This window comes from Hydra vulgaris, chromosome 04 (genome assembly GCF_038396675.1).
Source record: "Hydra vulgaris chromosome 04, alternate assembly HydraT2T_AEP".
Classification (NCBI taxonomy): Eukaryota; Metazoa; Cnidaria; class Hydrozoa; order Anthoathecata; family Hydridae; genus Hydra; species Hydra vulgaris.
The window spans coordinates 2,004,314-2,029,020 of NC_088923.1; the positions used below are offsets into that span (position 1 = coordinate 2,004,314).

The following is a 24,707-nucleotide window of genomic DNA, read 5'->3' on the forward strand; positions in this document are numbered from 1 at the left end:
AGTCTTCGCCAATATGGATTTCGTCCGGATCATTCCTGCTTAACTAACCTTTTAACTGTAATTAATTATTGGAAATCATCACTTGATAATAATATTCCCATCGACAACATTCATCTCGATTTTGAACAAACCTTTGAGAAAGTTCCACATAAATTTTTTATTTCTAAACTTATAGTTTATGGTATAACTGCATTATATTGGATTAAAAACTTTTAGAAAAACCGTAGATAAAGAGTTGTTGTTAATGGTAATTACTCAAACTGGATACCTGTTAAAAGTAGAGTTCCCAAGGCTCCGTCCTGTCAGCGTTACTTTTTATTATACATGTTAACGATGCCCGTGAAGTAATCAAATCAAAAGCTGTTTTTTTCGCTGACGATGCCAAAATCTTCCGTTCTATTGAAAATACTCAACCGGCACAAGAAAATGACATCGACGTTCTTGTTACCTGTTCTTAAAAATGGGGAATAAAATTTAACATTGATAAATGTTCTGTTATGCACTTAGGACACAATAATAAACCTCATACTTATAACATGCATGATCCAAAAAAGAATATAAAAGTAAATTTAAAACCCACAAATTGCGAACAACATTTAGGTGTTCACGTAGATTCGAACTTATTATTTTCCAAACACACAACTATTTAAATCAACAAAGTTACTCAAATAATAGGAATAATAAAAAGAACATTTACATCATATCCACATTTATTATTCTTCAAAAAAATATTTTCAGCTCTAGTTTGCCTTCACCTAGAATACTGTGAACCAATTTGTAATCCTGGACTTCTCAATGACAAACGGCAAATAGAAAATGAGTTAAGAAGAGCTTCGAAATTAATCAATGGATTACAACCGTATGAACAAAGATTGTTGGCGTTAAATATGACAACTGTAAAATACAGGCTACTTTGTGCAAACCTAATCAACGTCTATAAATGGTGCAAAAATAACAATAATGATAGAAGTCTATTTGAAATAGATGGCCGATTTATTACTCCTGTTCATGTATATAAACTAAGAAAACAATCTTCACGAATAAATTTACGTATGAACTTTTTTTCTCTAAGAATAATAAATAAATCGAACTCTCTTCCTAATAACATTGTATCAGCGTTACCACTATAAACGTTTAAGCTGTCTAGACAGTCATCTAAAAAACGAATGGCTTTTCTATGACTAATCCACATTTTATTTTCTATTAGTTATGCAAACTCTTTAATTGTCAAGTATTTTATAACTAGGTTAACAGGCAGTTTATCCTTACACAATTTATTGTAAAACCTTAATGTTAAAAAAAAAAAAAATATGTCAATAAAATATTTAAAATATTATTTTTATAGCTTAAATTAAATAACAAATTTTTTGGTTTGTGAGTTTATTGTGCCCGTTATCCGCCGTAATTTAGCAGCGATCACTGAATATCTCCGTACGCAACTTGTTAAGGCGTTTTTAAAAATAGCTGCAGCATATATTTATAGTAAAAAAATAAATGTAGCCAAAAATATTTTTAATTGCCAAAAGAAAGTTTTAAAGTTTTTTCTAGCTACAAGCTTATATATTTTTTTTTTTTTTGCTTCCACCACAAGTTTTTTCTTTTCTAAGTTTCAGACAAATTTTTTTTCAGACCATCCGCAGGTTATTCGGACTAATTACCTGAGCACATTAATAACATAAGTATCTCAATCCTGACCAATGATATATATTTTCGTAGGTCTAACTTCGCAAAAATTCCGTTAAAAAAAGTGAAGCAGTTTTTTTAAGCTTGTAAACCGGCAACCTGTGATAACGTTCTTTTTATACGTAAATAAACAAATTTATTAACATATTTATAATCTGTTTTTAAAAGCATTAGTACATTAAGAAAAGGTAAAAAGTTTTAGTTTGGATATGCGCATGTTTTTTTACTTTTACAACTATAACTTAAAAGTATTCTGTAGGAAAACTTTGAGTTATTGTTATAAAAAAATATATAAATAATTATGGAAAAAGGTAAATGATAATGTTGGTATAAATGATAATGTATATGTTTTTTATTATTAAGGTTTTTCAATATAAAAATCTCAATTGTTTAAAAATAAAAACAATTATAGGAGATTACATGAAATTTTCATTAATGAAAGAAACTATTTTATGAAGAAATTATTTTCTTTTTCTGCGCAATATAAAAATAGCATTGCATATTTTTTATAAACCATTAAATCAAACAAGCTTATTGGACTGTTGTAATAATTCAATTATTCTTTTATGTAATTCATGTCAAGGGTACAGCTGACCATATGAGTAAAGACACTATGTTAAACACTTTTCTATAATTTTTTATATATGAATCTATCCTACACACCAAAACTTGCTCAGATTTTTCAAAAATCTTTAAATCATTATTCGATGGAAATATTAAACAACCTAGATTTTTAAACGTTTTAAACTTTTCTATGGTGAACTGCAAAATATAGAGTATTGATGATCTATGGACAAAGCCTATTGAGAAATCAAACTATTTGAACACGTCAGACATTTTTACTATGAAAATCTCTAACAAAAAATCTTGCTATATACCAAAGTATAACTTTCTTATAAACAGAAGAAGAATACAAGAAAATAATTATTTTATGTGATCTTGTGATATTTTAAATGTCAAAGTAAATTTAAAAGGGCTCTCTAATCTTAATAAAATGGTAAGTGATATTTTTCTAAAGATTTGTCTAAAGTTCTAATGAAATTAACTGTGCCTATAGCATCTAGAAAAGTTGGATGGCCAGAAACCATCAAATATCTTTATTATATATATATATATTATTATATATATATATATATTATTATATATATATATATATTATTATATATATATATATATATATATATATATATATATATATATATATATATATATATATATATATATATATATATATATATATATGTGTGTGTGTGTAACGCATTTGACCAAAACCAGTCGGATGTTGCGTTATGTTATATTGAGAAAACCATCAAAACATCTCAAAAATTCAATTTTTATCATTATTTATTTTTTTGCATAATTGTTTACATAATTAACTTTTCCTTGCTATTCAAACTTAACTTTTAATAAAAAATAATTTTTTGATGGTTAATTTGGTGATTTTTGTGAGGCTATTGTCTTAAAATTTCTGTGATTACTCATTAAATTGGTCCACTTTCAGTAATAAACATGACTGCCTAGCGCAATAATAACCTTGACATTTTGGTATGGTTAAAAAGCTGACCTCTTTAGCTATTCAATGGTGTACACGTGTTTCTTTGTCTCATTTGAAATTTGACCAATCAGAGCAATTTTTACAAGCCACCACGTGTAAACAAACTTGGCAAGCGTTGCTATCACGTGGTTTCCATTATGTTTTGATCAATTCTATTGGACAAGAACTTTTAATCTGGCCATCGCGCATGCTTAGTAGTGATATTAAATAGCTCAGCGCATGCGCAACGACCGTGTTTCGTTATTGTTGATCGTGTAGCAGTACAGCCAGTACACAGTGGTCCAGAGTGCACTTTTACAGGACAAAATTCATAACTAATTTAATATTAAAGCTTTATTCACTAAAATTAGTATGAGTACTAATATGATGTCTGCGCTTTTTATGAAGGTAATATTTTTTTATTTCGTTGCTATGGATACCTTTATTTTGCTTAGCAACAACCTACTTTTGTTATCTGCAGATATTTTATAAGTGCTATATTCACTAAATTTGGCATGAGTACCAATATGAGATCACACTTCTTACAAAAGTGATAATTTTTTAAATTTAGTTGTTATGGATACTTATATTGCTTAGTTACCGGATACTTTCCTTAGTTACAAAGTGGTAAATTGATATTTGAATATCTTGTCGGATTTTTGACCCACCTATATTGAATAAAAATTGAGTATTTAGGTAAATAATGTTTTAGGAATAATAAAAGCAAAAAATAGTGCAAGAAAACGTTATCAATTTTAAACAACATCAAAAAATTATAAAACAATAATATCGTTTGAAGATTGTTTAAGTAATTGTAAAACATCTGAAGGAAATGCTTTATGATTTGTTTGGTGTGATGTTGATTTACGCAATGATGAAATAACAGGATCACTGGAAACTAAGAGTCTATTGATAAGATCAGTATTTGTTGCTTTTCTGGATGTTTTTCGGCTGAAATTTTCGCGATAAGATTTAAAGTCTTTATTTCTAGCCTCTTGAGCTTCCTCTGACATAAGTCCGATGGGTAATGTAAGGCTTTTAATTATGTCATGTCCATGTATCAATACTTTGTGAACTGATTGAGCCATGAAATACCATGGATAAAGGGACACATATAGTCTAAAAGTGTCAAAACAATAATCCTTAAACTTTAAGCAGTCTATTTCATATCCTGAAGAGAGCGTTACCAAGATAATGTAAAATCTGAATATAAGGTTTTGGTCAATACCCAGAATTTCAGCTGTTTGTTCATATGCTGCAAAAGCACGCCTTGAGGTATTGCCATCATTGCTTGTTCCAGAACCACCGCTTTTAGGGAAACCAACAACAAGTCCCATTTTGTTCATAAAATCAGTCTGAATCTTTTGTTTAGCTACAGATGCCTTTTCTTTGTGTTCTTTAGATCTTGCTTGCCACTTTCTTGTTTCTTTTTTATATGCAATGTGCAATAACATCTCAAAAAATCGAATCCATGCATCAAGACTGGAAAGACCATATTTGAACTCTCTGTTAGTATAATCTATATTAAGGATATCAAGACTATTCATAATTTTTGGAGAGAAACCACACACTGAACAGCATTGGTATGAGTTATTTTTTTCAGATAATATTGTTTGAACCTTACCATCAATCATTGTAAGTTCAATAATACAATTCACTTCAATAGAAGATCCGCAAACCTCTAATAAAATCATACCCAAGCTTTCTATCTCACTTTTAATGTACTGATCTTCTTCAATCACAGATTCCTTGGATTCCATTTTGTATGCAAATCTTATGGGTCTACAATAGGCTGTGGAGGACGACTTTTGATTTCTCCAAATAGCCACCTTTTCGTTGCTGTTGTTAAATCCAGTCAAATCCAATGGGACAAGACAAGTAATAAATAATGATTCTTCACGCTTTAAATCTCTGTTAATGTCGGGTTCTGATAAAACTTGTTTATAAATGCTTTGGCCAGTAGCACCATCAAAACCAGCCTTACACGTTAGTGTCATTGTTTTTATTGCTTTGTCGTTCAATATCAAGTGCCTTAGCACAGGTTCCTGAACTGCACAGATTCTTTGCAAAGTATGAGTCATTAAATCTTTTAAAGGAACTGAAGCTGAATAGTCCTCCACTGTTATGTTTGCAAGATAACACTTCAATTTTGCATCTCTGACATCATTGTAAGCGGGGTAGATGTTATATTCTTTCTCCAAGGCTCCGCTTCTAATCAATTGATAGGAAGCTTTTGTCAGACTTGCATCAATTATTAAAGCCAGCGCTTCGTCTGCTGAATATTTAGTTGCTTTATCTGTATTTGATATATTTAAAACATTCTTGGCAGCAATAACAACAGATTCATCTCTAAATTTTTTATTAGCAGCAAAAAATAATTCATTGGATGAATGAGATTCAATTAAACAAGATACACGCCGTTTTTTAGTTTTATTAGAACTTTTATCAAATGCAACTGGTTTTCGACCACGTCTACTTGCAGTTGGTTCATTGTCTTTTTTTCTGACAATTAAATATTCATTAAGCCAGTTCACAAACTTCTTTTCAAAAATTTTCACAGTATAGTTTGCAGATTTCCACTTTTTTTTATACAAGTAAACAAATCGTTGAACAGCATGTCTAAAATCAACGTCTTTAAAATCAGCAAATTTTGGCTGAATAAATTTTAATATATCTTCAGTAATATTTTGTTTTGAAATACTAAGATTGTTTTTTTGGAGAAAATTATGAATGTCTAAGTTTAACAAAACCATATTTAATTAATTATTGTAACAAGTATTTTGTATTTAAAAGTAAAATGTTATAATATATATGCCGCCTGGACTACTAATACTTGTTAGTAATTAAGTTACTACAAGTGTTAGTAATTAAAATTAAAAGTAATTAAATTACTGTCAGTGTTAGTAATTAAATTACTAACAACTACCGAAAATATGTTGTTGCTATGTTATGCAAAGTAAGGTATCCATAGTAACCAAAAAAAGTTAACCTTATAAGAATTCTGAATCTCACTTTAATACATACCCCCAATATTGTGTATTTAGCGCAAGTAAAATACTGTTAAAACAACGTTAATGTAAAAATGAGTTGTTGCTATGCAAAATTTAGTACCATAGCAACCAAGTTAAAACATACATAAAATCTGAACGGGGATTTAAGGGGACGAGCAATCAATTAAAACTCGATTGAAGCATCATATAGCTCAAATAAATATAAGACAACACATGGCAAATTGTGGTAATTATTAGTTATTGTGCGGCAAAAAATAAGTTTCTTAAGAAATTTTTTTTTTTAATCTGTGATTTTCAAAGTATAACTGAGATAACATGCTATGACAAATTTATATCACACATTAGTTTTTGTTATCTCTAAATACTCTAGAATAACATGTACTAATTTTTTGTTTCAAAAACGTAGATGTAATTGAAATATAACACAACGTTGATGTCACCGTTAATTACTTATTTATAATTTTTTTTTTTTTAATTTTATCTCAATATTCAAATGCTTAGAGTCCTGGTAACTAAGGGATTTAATATAAATAAATTATCAATAGATTTCTCCTAATATATGTAGATACTTAAATTAAATAGGTTTTCAAGATTAGACAACTAAAATTTTTCAGGCAGCAGGGCAGAAAAATTTTAGTTGTCTAATCTTGAAAACCTATTTAATTTTAGTATTGTTTATTATAGTTTTGAGCAGGTACAAAATCACCAAAACGACAGAAGCTGGTCCGTTAAGGCTCCTGGCACGTCGGCCATTGTTGAACACCGCTAAAATCCGCAGTCCGTCATGGTCTGGGGCGGAATCTGCGCCAGCGATTAGACCCCTCCCCCCCTCGTTTTCGTGGATCAAGGAGTTAATATCAACCAAGAAGTCTACCAACGCAATATTCTCGAGACTGTGGTACTTTTGTGGGTCCAACAGCACTTCGGCAATGTGAATTGGATGTTTCAACAGGACTCTTCTCCTGCTCACAAGCCGAAAACGACTCTCTTGTGTCGGACCCATTTACCGGACTTCATCGCGTCTTCTGAATGTCCGCCTTACTCGCCGTATCTCAATCCAATGGATAACAGCGTGCGGTCAATTTTGAAGGCCAAGGCCTGTGCTACACGCCACATAAGTTTGGAGTCGCTGAAGCAATCGCTGCGCCGGGAATGGGATTGATTGTCGCCAGAAGACCTGTGGCCTATCGCTGAAAATTCAAGACGCGTTTGGGATTATGTATCGCGGGAGGAGGCCACTTTGAAACCGGCTGAGAATAATATTGCGGAAGATCCATGTTGTTTTTATTCATCGTTGTTTTACTTAATATTTTTTGGTTTAATAAAAAATGATTAAAAATGTTTGCCTCCGTTTTTTCTGGTCACCCTAAATACTCGCGCCACTCTTTTAAAGTTTAAAATTTCTACATTTTTGAGTTTTAAAGGGCATTTTCAAACAATCGGCGCGAGTAGAAATTTACAAATCATTAACTATAATAATATCATTATAATAGTATCATTATAAATAATGAAAGTTTTTTTTCTATACCAATTTTGCGCATTTTTATTACTATTATTTTTGTTAACGGTGGTATTTTAAAAACGCACAAATTCGTCGTGAAATTAAAAAAAACGTGGTTTTTAAACACAATAGCGTTGAGGCCCAATACGTAGCAATTAGAAATTTATTAGATGCTTTTGATCTCATACAGTTCACTCACTTCAAGCCGTGGCTATTTAAAAAGTGTTTGTACAAGATTATAATTTTTAGATTGTAATCTAAAGGGGTTTGCTCAAGATTATAATCTGGCCAGGAAACTTAGCTGTAGCTAAGTTTCCTGGCCAACTATTATTCTTGATAACCTCCTGCCATCATGTTAAAGAGCTTCATATAGCCGTTGCCGTAAATAAATCTGTTAAGTTGGCGAATCAACTATTTATATTATATCGCTTCTATTTATATTATATTTATATTATAAAACCATATGAGATTAAAAAATAGTATGGTGAAGATATAATTACTTCACTTTAAAATACCTTTTTGCAAAAACAAAATGTATAAATTTCTAATTTTAAAATTATTGGTGTAAGTATATATTTGTAAAAAATGTATACAAATACGGGAAAATATAAGACCGTTTGGTGAAAGTTAACAAATATGCGCTGTTTCACACGCCTTGAATTTTATGAAATTCAAGTTGTATAACTTAAAATCAAGAAAGTTTTTATTCTGAGTAACAAAATACGCAAAGAGATCAACAGAATGGTTGACAATATTTCAGTGCATCGCGTTTTTTGACCTGCGACTTTTCTGGTTTTGCAGTTTTTAAAGCAAAACATAATTTCATAAATTTTAATATTTTAGTCTTATTTTTTAAGAATAATTTATTTCATAAAGTAACAAATTGTTTAAAAACGATGGCTTGCAAAATGATTTGAAATGAGAAAATTAAATGAAAATAACTCTAAACCAATTTTTTTCTCAATGATAGACTTTTCTTAAAATCAGTAGTAATATAGTAAAAATGACATTGATAGAAATAGCACTTTAATTTTATCTTGTCAAAATTAAATGTAATAAATTTTTAACACTACCATTTTAAATCTTATTTCATCTACATGGCATATTTTTAATTTAAACCTTTAAGATTAATATGACTATTGGCAGATGTATAATGAGCCTGCAGAGGTAAAATTCAAATAATGGTAAAACCTTAGATGTGTTTGGTGCTGACGTTAGCATCTTTTAACCGAGATCACAATATAAAAATGGTAAAAAGTTCTGTATTCAAAAATAAACGAAAGTCCAAAAAGATGTTAAAATGGATAGAATACTGAAATCCATGTGAAAGCAGTTTTTATTGATAAAGACCAGCCACAAGGTCTTGAGTTCCATATTTCACCAGATTACTGGTTAATTTTTAATATTTCAGGTCATAGTTTGAAAAAATGCCTACGATGAGACTCCCTCAGACATTTTGGATACAATCAATTCCAAAACTTTTAAAATCTTTCAGAGTCGCTAACAACTCATCAAAACTCACAGCAAAATCATAAATCTATTAATCATAGTTTAAAAAATTTATTTCTCAAAACAAGAAACACATTTCTTGTTTTTAAAAATGAATTGCAGCTAGGATATTTATTTCTTAAAACAAGAAACGTTTTTCTTGTTTTAAGAAAAATATTTCGTAATAAAAAATACATTTTGCTGTGCTGACAGTAAAAAAATTTATATACTATATGTATATAAATCTTTATTGTACATTTACAGCACTTAAACGCCGCACAGTGAGTCAAAATCCATAAAAAACGGCAAAAAACCCCCCATAAAAAAAGTATAGCTGGAATTTAATTAATTTAATTATAATGTTACTAAATACCACTAAAAGTCAATAATTAACTTTTTTGTGAACAATTATCAAGATTTCACCAATTTATACGCCTTTTTCCGAGACTTATTTATTTTATTTTATTTATCGGAAAACTCGTTCAAAAAAATCTAGCTTTTGTGTCACTCTTTTTAGATTGACATGGGTAAAAACAGTTCAAAATTTAATTTGAAGTCATATGTTTAAGATGTTTGGCAACTACTAATAACATTTTTGACAATATATTTTGTTTTTAGTTTTTCATTACTGAGATCTCAAGAATGTGTCATAAATTGATTTTTTTAAATTAGTTTAATTATGAGTTTAGTTTAAAAACTAAACGATTCCACTAGATTCCATGGTAGTTTTAATATTTTCCCATTAATAGGTATATATGAAAGCAGAAAAAATAATTTCATTTGCCCGAACTTGCCCCAATTAAAATAAGATCTTTCAAATACTTCGGTTTTTTTGTGTGTTTTTTTCGTTTTTAATTAAAACTTGCCGTATAAAGTAGCGAATATTAGTTCATTCCTTTCATTCATTACACAAATTATACATTTAGTTCCTATTAGTAAAAAAACGCATGCTCATGCAGATGGTGCTAATTATCAAACCTCAAAAACCAATATATGCAACGTTTGATGGCATAGTGCACGTTTTAAAATTAAAACTTGTGTAAAAAATAACTTAAAATAGTTCATTGCTTACATTCAACATGAAAAGAATACATTTAGTTCCGATAATTCAAGAGTTAGGAATTAATCGTGATAACTTACTCGAGGCTCTTCTACGTGAGTTTTGTAGACTGGAGGGTCTATACTATGAAAGTATTGAAAAACCTGAAATGATAAATCTAAAGAAAACTCTAATAATATTTAAATGTAAATTCCGATCAAAGTTGCGGAAGTATGCAAGAACCTTTTCTAGACTTTTAGAACAGGAGCAAACTTGGTTGAACAAAGATATTACTATTAACAAAAAAAATGTTGCATCAGGTTCAGGTAGAAAGTGCAAGAACTGGGAAGATTTAGGTGATAGAAGCAGAAGATCTTAGGTATTAATAAATAAATTAAATTCAACCCAGTTAAAAAAATAGTTTACAAGCTTAAATATTAAATATTATCTTGTTTAAGGTTGTCTTATTGGCTGAACATCCTGCTAAAGCATTGGCATTAGCTTCAATAAAAAAATCCACTAGAGATCCTAGCAAAAAAGACTTTTTTGATCTTGTGAAAAGAGCTTGCTACAAACTCTGAAAAAGATAAAATCAAAAAGATAAATTTTCCGATAAAAATGAAAACCGAAGATGCCTTGAGCTTAAAAATTCAGTGTGACCTTTCTGATGAACAGTATCAAATTATTAGAAATTCATCGATAATACATAATGCAGATATTTATCCTTCACTTCATGAAATTAAGAATGAGAGACACAAATGTTATCCTAAGGGTTTAATTGTGACAGAAACATCTGCTTCAACTTCTCTCCGGGGTATGTTTAATCATACTCTGACAAGGATATTAAATTTTACGGAATGCCAAGACTCTATGAGAATGTTTGCTAAAATTGGGGGGAAGTTTAAAGATCTACTTCATTTTAAAGATAATTTTGATGGTGCCTCCAGTCAAAGTGTCTATAAACAAAAATACACTGATACAAATATTGGTGAAGCCCAAGTTAATGAACAAAGTCTTTTCCAGACAGCTATTGTTCCACTTAAATTAACCATCATGAACAAAAATGTATGGTTAAATAAAAAGCCCTCTAGTACACATTACTGTAGACCCCTCCATCTCCAATATCAAAAGAAACGGAAGAATTGATAAGAAATGAATATGAACTTTTAAAAGCAGAAATAAATAGACTAGTCAAGTTTGAAGTAAAGTTAGAAGTAGTGGAAGGCAAACCGGATACGACTATCACATTTAAGTTCAAACTAGATTTAACCATGTTTGATGGTGAAGTGGTTAATGCCCTCACTAACACTCTGTCCTCACAATCATGTAATGTTTGCGGAGCTAAGCCCAGTGAACTTAATAACCCAGCATTAATCAGATCTAAACCAATCAATGAAAAAGCTTTATCTTTGGGTCTTTCTACTCTGCATTGCTGGCTCAGATGTTTTGAATATATTTTACATTTAGGATATAAATTAGACATAAAAAATACTTTGCCAAATCCCCTGCTGAAAAAGCATTAGTAAAAAGTAAAAAAACGAACATTCAACTAAGGTTTAGAGAAGAGCTAAGTCTTATAGTTGATATGCCCAAACAGAGTTTTGGCAACACTAACGATGGAAACACTGCCAGAAGAGCATTTGAAAATGCTGAAACTTTCGCTGATATAACGGGAGTGGCAGTAGATGTAATTAATAGATTGAGGACAACCCTAATAGCAGAATGCTCCTGAACTCTGAAAGTTTTGACCAGTCTTGCTATGAAACTACAGCTCTTATACTCAAAAACTATTGCTGGTATGTGATTCCACCAACTGTTCATAAACTCTTGGAACATGGTGTGCAGATATCTGAGGCATTAGAACTGCCAATTGGTTACTTCTCTGAAGAGTCACAAGAGTCTCTAAATAAAAAATTCGCAAAGCTAGATTAAACCATACAGCCAAGATATCTAGAAAGAATGTTATGAAAAACCAGTACTAATACTTGTTGGTTAGAAGTGATCCTGTAATATCAAACACTTGTTTTAAAAAATACAAGGTTGAAAATGGAAAAACACTTACCCCTGAAGTTTTCTCTTTGTTAATGCTGTAATAATGAAATAAAGTCTTTTTATTAGTATTAGGTTTTCTTTTTTTGTTTTCTTGAAAGAAAAATTAGATAAGATAAATATTTATTTTGTTTTTAATATATTTTAATAATATTATATAATATTAAAATATTTTTCGAACCAGTTTTTCTTTTTAATTAATAAATGTTTTGGTTTGAGGGATTTAATTTTTTTAAATTAAGTCAGTCATTGTGCGCGTAAAAGTCTCTAACGCGTATACGCGTAAGTAGTACGAGCCTTAGGCACAAGAAATATTTAGATTAAAAAATATAGGGTATTCTTTTATATGGTATTTTGGATCAAGGAATTCGATTTTTTTATTTAGGTTATATTTTACGCGCGTAAAAGACAGTTACACGCGTATGCGCGCGCCTTACGCGTCATAGGTACGCGTAAAAATTATTTTTAAAAAATTAAAATTTTTTGACCCAAAATACGATAATATTGATGTATCACATAATTATATATGATAGTTATATAATTTTTGCCGATTTTTCACTTTCTGACTGTGCGCCGAGTTCTGAAGCAAATTTGCTTCAGAAACAAGAGATCTATATCACTAACAGATACAGCATTTTTTGGTGATTGAGGCAAAATCTGATCAATTGTATGCTTATACTTATGTCAAATAATTATTAAAAAGGTGCAATGATTGGACGCAGTGAACAAAAAAACCCTAAAATAATATTCCCCTTTCTAGTGGGAGCAGCAAGCTAATGAAATAAATAAAACTTGTCTTATAGAAAGCAGTATGTATCTTGTGATGGGGGTAAAACTGAAAATAAGACAACCACTTGTAGAGTCTCTCAAGGATCCATTTTAGGACCACATTTATTTTTAATACACATTGATAACTTGAGCAGAGCTTCGAATATTTTAGACTCTATTTGTTTGCTGACGATACCAATTTATTTTATTCCTATAGTAATATAAAAACGATATTTAAAACAGTCAACAAAGAACTGTTAAAAGTAAATGAATGGTTTAATACAAATAAATTGTCATTAAACTTAACCAAAACTAAGTCTATTTTTTTTCATCGTCTTTATCAAAGAGACAAAATTCCACTAAAGCTCCCAAACATTAGCATAAGGAATCAATTTATAAAAGAAAACATTCAATGAAGTTTCTAGGTGTTCTTTTTGACAAAAATGTCACATGAATAAACCACTTAAAATTAATCAAAAATAAAATTTCTAAAAACATTGGCTTACTTTATAAGGAAAAACCTTATCAAAATCAAATTTGCCTAAAATATATCTGCTTCTCTTTTATTCATTGTTTTTTCAATTATGCTAACATTGCTTGGTGTAGCACCAAAAAAAAACAAATTAAACAAACTATTTAACAAACAAAAACATGCCATAAGAACAAACAAACACATCCAACGCAGACCGTCTCTCTCATCCAACGCAGACCGTCTCATTCACAACTACTATTTATTAATCTAAAAAATTTAAATGTTTACCAAATGAATATGTATCATCATTTAATTTTTATGTATAAAATCAATAACGATACGATGCCAAATATTTTTAAAACGCTATTTAAAAAATATCTTACTAGACATGCAAACAATAAATATATTCAAGCTAAAACTCACTTTAAAGCCACTAAGTTTTCTATCACACCTCGAGGCCCCCAACTATGGAGTATAGTAATTAGAAATGACATCAAAACGCTTGCAAACATAGATATTTTTAAATCAAAACTAAAAGAAATAATTTTAATCAAAACATGAAGGACTTCTTCAAGAGCTTTTAATTATCGGCCTTTCAAAATATTGCATAGTTTATTTTCATCTTATTTGCAAAGCTTTAAAAATTTAGTTCTTCAAAAAAAAAAATATTTTTTATTTTCTTACTATGAAAAACTAAAAATTTTTCCTTAAAATTTTGAATTCTTTTCATTAAACAAACAAACAATAACATTAGTTTATTTCGTCATTTTACACATTTTACAATGTTATCTATAAATTTAAACAAATATATATAATTACAAGCTGACTGGAACAAGTAGAAGTCAAAATGTCTTATCATCAAGCCCCTTCGTGAAAACAAAAAAATACAATAAAACTTTACATCTTCCAATATTATATAAAAGAGTGAAATTAATAAGTTTAAAAAAAAATAAAAATTTGAAGGTTAAAAAAGAACTTAAAGTTAAAAAAAGAAATTTGAAATAAAGTTAAAATAAAAAATAACAAATAAAAAATTACAAATCAGTACATATTCGTATACATATTCAAGACAATAAAAAAATTAAAAAAAAAAAGTTTTCAATCGGTACATATAGTCGAGAAGTCAGATTTTTTGAGTGATGTTAGTGGGATGTCGTAATTACTCATTGGGTATCTAGTTTCATATTTATGATTAATTCGAGTGAAACTTTAAAAAAAATATTTTTGAATAATTTCATTTTGAAGTTTAAACATAAATAACAAGTTATGATATATATTTAGTTCGTATACATTTATAGCATTTATTTCCATGAGTAACGGCTCGGAATTTTCGTATCTATTTGCGCCCAAAACTAATCTACTTGCTTGCTTTTGTTTTGTATAAATAATTTTTGGGAAAGATGAATGATTGTTTGCCCAGGCAATATTACAATATTTAATGTGACTATGTATAAATGAAAAGTATAAATTTTTTAAACATAAATTATGTAAAATATGTTTTTTCTTGTACATAACCCCCAGAGTCTTTGAAACTTTGTTCGACTAGCTTTATTTGGCTTTTCCAATTTAAATGTTCATCGAAAATAATTCCGAGTATTTTCATTGAAAAAACTCTTTCTATTTTAATATTGTTAATTGTTAGTTTAGGTAATTTAAGTGGAAGGTTCTCGGATTTAGATGGTTAGCTAACAAAATATGTTTCGTTTTTTCAATATTTAATGAAAGTTTATTTGCTATAAACCGCTCATTAAGATATATTAATTCTGTGTTTACAATATGAAAAATATTTTTTAAATTTAAGTCAGAAAAGGAAACATTTGTGTCATCAGCAAAAGTAATATAATTAAGTATTTTTGATGACAAATAAATATCATTAATATAAATTAAAAACAGCAGAGGTCCAATTATTAATCCTTGGGGAACTCCGCAACTCATTGATTCAAATGGGGAACATGTTAAGTCATATGGTACTCCTTGTTTACGTTTTTGTAAATAACATTGGAGCCACTTTAAGTTGGAGTGAACTACTCCATAATTGCGTAGTTTATAAAAAAGAATCTTGTGGTTGACAGTATCAAATGCTTTCGAGTGTGTAACTGTTGTTATCAAAACCAGTTAAAATTTGGTTAGCAAGATCAATTACTGCATGTTCCGTGGAACGGTTGTTGCGAAAGCCAAACTGTTTATGATAAAGAATGTTGTTTTTTTCAAGATAATTGTGTAGTCTGTTGTGCATAATACGCTCAAGTATTTTGGAAAAATAGAAAAGTATGGAAATTGGTCTGTAGTTAGATTTTATTGAGACATCACCGCCTTTGTATATCGGAATTATTTTTGCTAACTTTAGTTGGTCAGGAAAAATGCCATTTTTTAGGGAAAGATTAAAAATTTTAAAAAGAGGTTTCTCTATAATATCTGAGACCGCTTTTATAACATCAGGGTTAACTCCATCCAGACTCGCACTTTTATTTGTTTTCAGCATACTAATTGCTAGTCCAAGTTTATCAATTAAAAGCTCTTGCCCCTCCATGAAGGAATCAGATTTTTTCGAAAAGGATTTAAATGATTTTTTTCCGTCAGAAATTGTACCGTATTGTATTTTTTCCTATATTTATAAAAAAGTTATTAAATGTTTCAGCAACTTCTTTGTTAACAAAAGCATCTCCTCTATTATCCATTCTTAGCAATCTTTTTGGAAGATTATCACTTTTCACGATTCCCACTCATTTTATTTCTTTAATTACATTCCATGTTTTCCTTGCATTTTCAAATGTTTCATTAAGTAACGAAAAGTTACTTTTTTAAGTTTTAAAAAGAATTATTCTATTTTTTGTATTTTATTTTATTTTTGTAGTTCTTTTTTTTTAAAAATTTTTGATAAAGTTTTTGTTTCTTTTTGACGACTTAAAAATTTGTTAATTCTAAAGTTTGCTAAGTTCGTCATCCACGAACTTAGCAAACTTTAGAATTACCAAATTTTTTTATTTTTGGAAAGGCCTTTTCCTATTGCCTTGTGAACATGCGAATAAAAAAATCGTAGCCATCATTAACGTCATTGCAATCAGTCAATAGTTCCCAGTTTACTTCATGTAAGAGGTCACGAAACGTGGCGATTGATTCATTATTTATTTTCCTTACGTATACCGTTTTTATTTTTATTTTATTCTCAAGGGTTGCAGAATTTGTTATCAGAAAAACTGGAAAGTGATCAGTTATATCTGTTTTAATAATACCACTTTGGATTTTAGTCCTTGTGCAATTATTATTAATAATAATATTATTGATAATGGATGCAGTTGTTTTAGTCACACGTGTTGGCTTATTAATCATGGGAAAAACGCTGTATTGCAAAAGTGTATTTATAAAATGCACGACTTAGTTATCAGCTTTATTATTCAATAAATTCAAATTAAAATCACCTAATAAGTAAACATTTTTTTTACGAGGTTTGGTAGCAAATAGTTTAAGTGGTTTTCATATTGATTGTAATTACTGTTTGGCGGTCTAGATATTGCAGTTATAAATGTATTTTTATTTTTTTTAATAACTATTTCAATAGGTAATGACTTACAATCAGCGTCATTTACTTTGAGGTTTTCTACATGTTTAAAAACCAATCTGTTTTGGACGAAAATAGATACGCCCCCGCCATTGCCGTTTTCTCTCGGTTGATTAATGGTTTATATCCTGATAATTGAAAGTTAGAATTTATCGCGTCTCGATGACACCAAGTTTCTGTTAGACAGATAATACAAAACTTGTCACTTATATTATTAAACATAAATTTTAAATTTTCAAAGTTTTTATTTATGCTTCTGATCTTTATATGTAATAATGAAAAATAAGATGATGAAGAATTAAGAACATATTTAACATCGTCAACATTGTAATAAATCATATCTACTGAAATTTTGTCAAAAATTAAAACTGTTGGCTTCCGTAATTTTAACAGTAAAAACTAAAAATATTATTTAAGACAAAAAAATATAAAAAATAAATAAACTTTAAGCATTCTTATGTGACTTTTTAAAATCTTTAACTACAAATTTATCATAAATAACGACAGAATATTTACCGTTATTTCTATGAGATCGCATTTCTTCAAAGAGATTTTTCCGTATGGTTAGGGTATCCAAGGAGTAGTTCTCATATATAAATATTCCTGTTCCTTTTAACTTTTTTGAATTCTTTAATATGCTAATTTTATCTTTATAGTTCAGGAGTTTTATCACGACTGATCTAGGTTTGCTTAGCCCAGTTTTTCCGGTTCTATGTGCCTTTTCAATTACAACGCTATTTACATTTAGATTGTTTTCAAAGATATTAAGAACTTTTTCTTCAGATTTATTCCAACTTTCATTTTCGCTTTCTAATATTCCTTCAAGACGCAAATTATTTCTTTTCAGTCGATCTTCCAGTTGTCGCACCTTAATTTTTTTCTTCCGCATTAAATGCTACTTTTGTAACAATTTTTTCTTCAATTTTATTGATTTTTTCTTCCTGTGTATCTTGTGTAAAAGTGATACTGTTTTCGATATCTTTTTGAGTGAGTTCATTTATTTTTTCCATTTCAAATTTCCTCAAACTATTTTTAGTTTGAAAAGTTTTGCGCGTTTCTTTAATTTCTTTTATTTCTTTCTAAAGTCCATCGATTCTGTCAATTGCATTTTTTAAATTTCCATTTAAAAGTTTAAGAATGTCTCTTTGTTGTTTCTTAAACATCTTAGAGAATATTTCACCAACTAATTTCACAGATATTTCTGTAGCTTCTGTATTTGATTGCATTTCTTTCTTATCAGTATTTTTATTTTTATCCATTTATTATTTTTATCCATTAACAAGTTTAATACCAATACGTTTTTATTTAAGAATATTTATACAAGTATATTTTTGTATAAATTTTTAAATAATTCCATGCAATCAAAAACTTTGAACTTAAAAAAAAAAAATAATTTAAAACTTCAAAACATCCACACTGCATAAACACCTTCTTTCACGATGACTTTGCAAAAAAAAAAAATAATAATAATTATCAATAATTAAAAACTTTTGTATATAGTTTTGAATTTTTTTTTTTGTTCAATTTATATTTGAAAATGAATTTTAGAATTTATTATCTTTATGTAATAAAAAAAAAAAAAAATTCTTTTTCTTATATATATATATATTTTTTTTTTTTTGCTGCCATGTGGTATATTTTACAAAGACGAGAGTTGTTATTATTTTAAATGGCAAATTTATAATGATAAATATTTGTGTAAATATAAAAATTTAAAAATCCACGTTTTTCTATCCGACTAAAAAGAATAAAAGTCACCGTGTAGCAGCAGTCACCGTGTAGCAGCAGACAATAAGGTAATGGATGTAGCAACACTCCTTTGTGTCATCAGGCTATAAGATAATGGATGTAGCAACACTCCTTTGTAGCAGCAGGCTATAAGATAGTCGATGTATGTTCTGAAGCCAATAAACATTCTTTATGTTTATATTAAAAAGTCACCACTTTAAGCAAGTCTTTACACGAAAGCGCAACAAGCGATATATATATATATATATATATATATATATATATATATATATATATATATATATATATATATATGTATATATATACATATATATATATATATATATATATATATATATATATATACATATATATATATTTATATATATATATATATATATATATATATATATATATATATATATATATATATATATAAATTAACGAAGAAAAAACAACTTTTTCTATGGTACTTTAATACTGAATATCGCTATATTTGAAATATCTTTTTAATATTTAGCACTCTTTTACGACTATGAGTTTTGTTTTATTATTATAATACAAAACAGCCTTAAATATAAATTTATATATCAAAATATATATATATATATATATATATATATATATATATATTTATATGTATATATATATATATATATACATGCGGAAAAAAACACATACTGAAACTTTTTAGTCCCTGTGTAATAAGTATAAGATATATAAATAATATATATAAAGCATCCTTGTGGGTCTAAAAATGGTTAATGGTCCATCAGTTGATCCAGCCAGAAACATGGAAAATGTTTCCATCAAACTTTTGGATGAATGGTTGTTTGAATTAAAACAATGTGTGGTTGAACTTAAATCTGAAGTTGAATGTCTTCGTAGTGAAAATGCAAAAAAGGATAATATTATAAGGGAACTAATTGATGAAATTTTTGAACTAGAAAGTTTAACAGCAAAATGTACCACTCAATCAACACAACCTTTATATCTGGATATTGCCTCATCAAACCTGGTTCCCCCAAACTCTTGCAATTATAAAAGCTGTATCAGAAAACTAAAAAATTAGCGAAAAATAAGTCCAAAAAAGCCATATTTATTGGCATCTCATCAAACAAAAGTATACTACTTGAAAAAAGAGCAGATGAATCTAAGACAGTTCAAGATATTTTGCATTCACTAAGTCTCAATGCCAATGTCAAAGTATTTAGTTCAAACCGAAAAATAAATGTAAAAACACAGCCGCAACCAGCAGTTATTGTTGAATTTGAAAATAACAATGCTCGCAACCAAGTAACTGCAGCTGCTAAATACCTTTGTAAAGGTATATATAAAAACATTCACATTCGACCTGAAAGAACTATAGCTGAACAAGCTGAGTTTATTAAGTTATTCAAAGAAAGACAGGAGGCTAATGAAGATCTACGCAAAAATGGTATTCTTGATCAGCCCTTTAGATTTGTCATCTGCGGAGACCGGGTCCTTTTTAGATTTGTCATCTCCGGAGACCGCTGCGTTGATGTCTCACAGAGCCGTTTATTTAACGGAAAAGAAAAACATCCATTTATTGATACCAAAACAGCAGCTAATGCTCGAAAACCTCAACAACTACAACACTTTTAGCAAAAATTCTACAGTAAACAATAAAAAGCAACCTTTTATAAATTCTATTAATAATAATAACTTCCTAAATGATAATCACTCGCTCAAGCTTAAATGTCTTCATACCAATTCTACATCTTTAAACAAAGAAAAGTTACTTGAACTATCTGATATTAAATCTTGCTTTACTTTTAAACATTCTGAACAACTATGGCTTTCACTCCCAAACAGTAAAAGTAACAAGTTGCTGATTGGTTGTATAAAGAGATTGACAATTGTATAACTTTAGCTAAAAAATCTATTGATAATAACCGTTTTTCGGGACTATTACTCACAGGCGATTTTCAACAAACTTCAAAGGACCAAGCAAACTAATTGAAGCAAATTTTATTGACTCACTCAATAATTCATTTTTGTATCAATGCATACACTCACCAACATTTATACTTAAGAAAAATAAATGCATTAACACATTGGATCTTGTTATAACAGACTCTCCAGACAAAATAAGTAAAATAGCCTTTGATCCGCCTCTTGGATGTGCAGTACAAGGTCACTTACTGCTCAAATGGAATCTCATTATTGAAAAATAAAATTACTTAACCCCATTTATTTTCTCAAAATTATGTTATAAAAAAGGTAACTATGCAAAACTAAATGTAGCTTTTGATAGTTATGATTGGATTGCTATGTTTAAAAATTTAAGTATCAATGATTCCTACAAAAATGGACATATATATCATAAACTATGTGCTAAATTCATACCGCCTATATCAAAACACACACAAAATAAAAGCATCAACCTTGTATCACAATTGACATTATTAAGTTACGTAAAACATAAAAACAACTATGATACAAAAATAGAAATACAAAATGGAAAGTTCCATATCTAGTTAATATTTATAATACAGTTCGTAATCAAATCAAAAAGTATACTCGTTCAGCAATTAGAATCTTTGAAAAAGATTTAGCATACAATAAATGCAATCCAAAAAGGCTTTTCAACTATATTAATTCTAAACGTTCATCATCAAGCCCTATTAATGCATTGATCACTGAATCAGATATTAGCATAAAGAAAGTGGATATGGAAAATGTACCAAATTTGCAATTTCAATCCGTTTTTACAACCGGAAATGTACACACACTACCGCATTTCCCAAACAGTACATCAAAAACAATCAGTTCATCAAAAATAGATCAATGTCTAGTAGAATCACATTTACTCAAATTAGTTCCAAACAAATCGTTTGGCACTGACGGCGTAAGTCCATCAGTTCTATAAAAGTGTGCAAAATCATTAGCCAAACCATTATCGCTTATATTTCAACATTCAATCGATGATACTGAATTACCAGAGTCCTGGTTAGAAGCCAATGTTACTCCATTATATAAGAAAGACTGCACAACAGATCCAGCAAGTTATCGACCAGTCTCCCTCACTTCTGTTACTTGTAAAATTCTTGAGAAAATAATTAGAGTTAAAATCACAGAACATTTATCTCATAATAATCTTATATCTACCTGTCAACACAGATTTGTCACAAATAAATCAAGTGTCACAAATCTTTTGGAAACTATGGATTTTATACCTTTGCAAAATCAAATAAAAAATCGACAGATGTTATATTCCTTGATTATGCTAAAGCTTTCAATAAAGTACCGCATAAACCTTTATCATTTAAACTGGAAAAATATGGAATTGTTGGTAAACTTTCTTCTTGGATAAACTCTTTCCTTTCAAATCGTTGACAACGTGTTGTTTTAGGAGAAACAATATCTGATTGGGTTCCTGTCACAAGCGGTGTTTCTCAGGGTTATGTTTTATGACCTACTTTGTTTATTATATACGTTAATTATCTGCCTGATAAGATAAAAAACGTTTGTAAAATGTACGCTGATGACACAAAGATACTTGCCATAAGTGAAAGCAAAAAAGACTGTGAACAACTGCAGAGTGATATAAATTGGATTACAGAATGGACAAGAATGTGGCAAATGCAACTCAACGAAAGTAAGTGTAAAGTAATGCATATTCTAGGGAGTTCTTATTTACTAAAATTTGATTACTATATAAATGACCTTAGCACACACGAGAGAATTAAGCTTGAAGTAACAACAACTGAGCAAGATTTAAGTATAGTTTTGTCATCTGATCTTAAATTTAATGATCAAGTCACAATAGCATCTATAAAGTTAATCGAATGCTTGGAATTCTAAAAAATACATTTATATCTAGAAATGTTACTATATGGAGTAAACTTTATAAAGTTTATATGCGACCATATTTAGAGTATGCAGGGTTAATATGGTCGCTTTATTTGATAGAAAGATGCTTATCACTAGAAAAGAGACGCCAACGAGGATTAAAAAATAAAAACTAGAGAATTTTAAAAATAAAGTAGTCTGGCACAAAGAAACCACGAAGGTCTCTTCACGAGCTGACCAATGTTTACAATACCGCAGAGAAATCATAAAGAACTGTGATCACCGGTATCATTTCATTAACAATAGAGTTGCTTCGATTTGGAATACACTACCAGATGATATTGTCATGCAGCAAAGCACAAATTCTTTTAAAAATAGCTTGAACAATTACATTGAACAAAATTTAAACTTAATAGTCTAACGAAACTGCAAAAAGAAAGTGCAGTCCCGAAGTTACTATAGCTTTCTCATTCTTTGGCGTTTAACGTTGTTGCCTGCAACAGATGAGATACTTTACACAAAAAATGACAATTTTTTGTGTAAAGCATCTCATCTGTTGCAGGTATTAGTAACTTAAGTTACACACAAACAAACTTTTTTGTGTATAACTTAAGTTACTAATACTAATACATATATAAATATATATATATATATATATATATTTATATATATATATATATATATATATATATATATATATATATATATATATATGTATATATATATATATATATATATATATATATATATATATATATATATATATATATATATATATATATATATATATATATATATATATATATATATATATAGATATATATATATATATATATATATATATATATATATATATATATATATATATATATATATATATAGATATATATATATAGATATATACCGTATATACTCGCGTATAAGTCGAGAAATTTTGGACGAAATATTTACTCTAAAACAGCAATTTAAATTACATTACAAATATGCTCAAATTAAAATCATTAATTTACAACCACCCAACCGTGTAGGATATTCAAATAGTGTTTTAATTTATTTGAATATTTTTAATTCGTATCAAATAATAAACTGAAGTGCATCAAAAAATAAAACAAAGTCGGAATTCCTACGAAGCTGGATTTAAACTTAAAGTTGTTGAACTTGCTGAGATCAATGGTAACTCAAATGCTGCCAGAGAAAATAACATTGATGAGAAGCTTGTGCGTGACTGGCGAAAAAATAAAAAAAATCTTTCTGAAATGCCAAAAACCAAACGTGCAAAAAGAGGAGATATTCCATTATTTCCTGAATTAGAAAATGAGATTAATGAATGGGTTTTTGACCAGCGACAAAATGGATACATAGTCACAAGAGAGTGCATTCGTTTTCGCGCCCTTCAATTAAAAAAAAGTGAAAAATACCAAAATAAATCAAATATTACCACATTTAAAGCATCAGCAGGATGGTGTAGTAGATTTATGAATCGAAACTCATTAACACTAAGGCAAAAAACAAAGATTGCACAGAAACTTCCTGCCGTTTTAGAAGATAAAGTTTATTTATTTCATTCTTTTGACATTAATTTACGGAAAAAACATGATTACGACCTTTCACAAATCGGAAATATGGATGAGACTCCAATGACATTTGATTTGCCAGGAAACCAAACAGTATACATGATTGGCCCAAAAACAATTATGATCAAAACAACTAGACATAAAAGAATTCATTTTACTGTTGTGTTGGCTTGCATGGCAGATGGAGCAAAATTAAAGCCTGTCATCATTTTCAAACGAAAAACTCTACCTAAAGGTGCCAGATTCCCATCTGGAGTCATTGTTCAAGCACATCCTAAAGGTTGGATGTATGAGCAAGGCACACAATCCTGGATAAGCAATGTCTAGAACAAAAGACCTGGAGCCGTGCAGAGCAAGAGATCATTGTTGGTTTGGGACATGTTTAGAGCTCATCTTACAGATGGTTATATATATATATATATAGATTTATTTTAGGTTATAAATATATAATATATATATATATATATTACATAAAAAAAATATAT

At 28.8% G+C, this 24,707-nt stretch overlaps 1 protein-coding gene across 1 annotated transcript in view; it reads left to right on the plus strand.

The window, feature by feature from the left end:
* The first annotated feature begins 19,496 nt into the window (after positions 1–19,496).
* LOC136079511 (uncharacterized) overlaps positions 19,497–24,707 on the plus strand; it is a 104,930-nt gene continuing 99,719 nt past the window's right edge. Inside the window, exon 1 of the mRNA XM_065795250.1 lies at positions 19,497–19,539. The gene's annotated coding sequence lies outside the window, so the exon portion shown is untranslated. The remainder of the gene's footprint in view (positions 19,540–24,707) is intronic.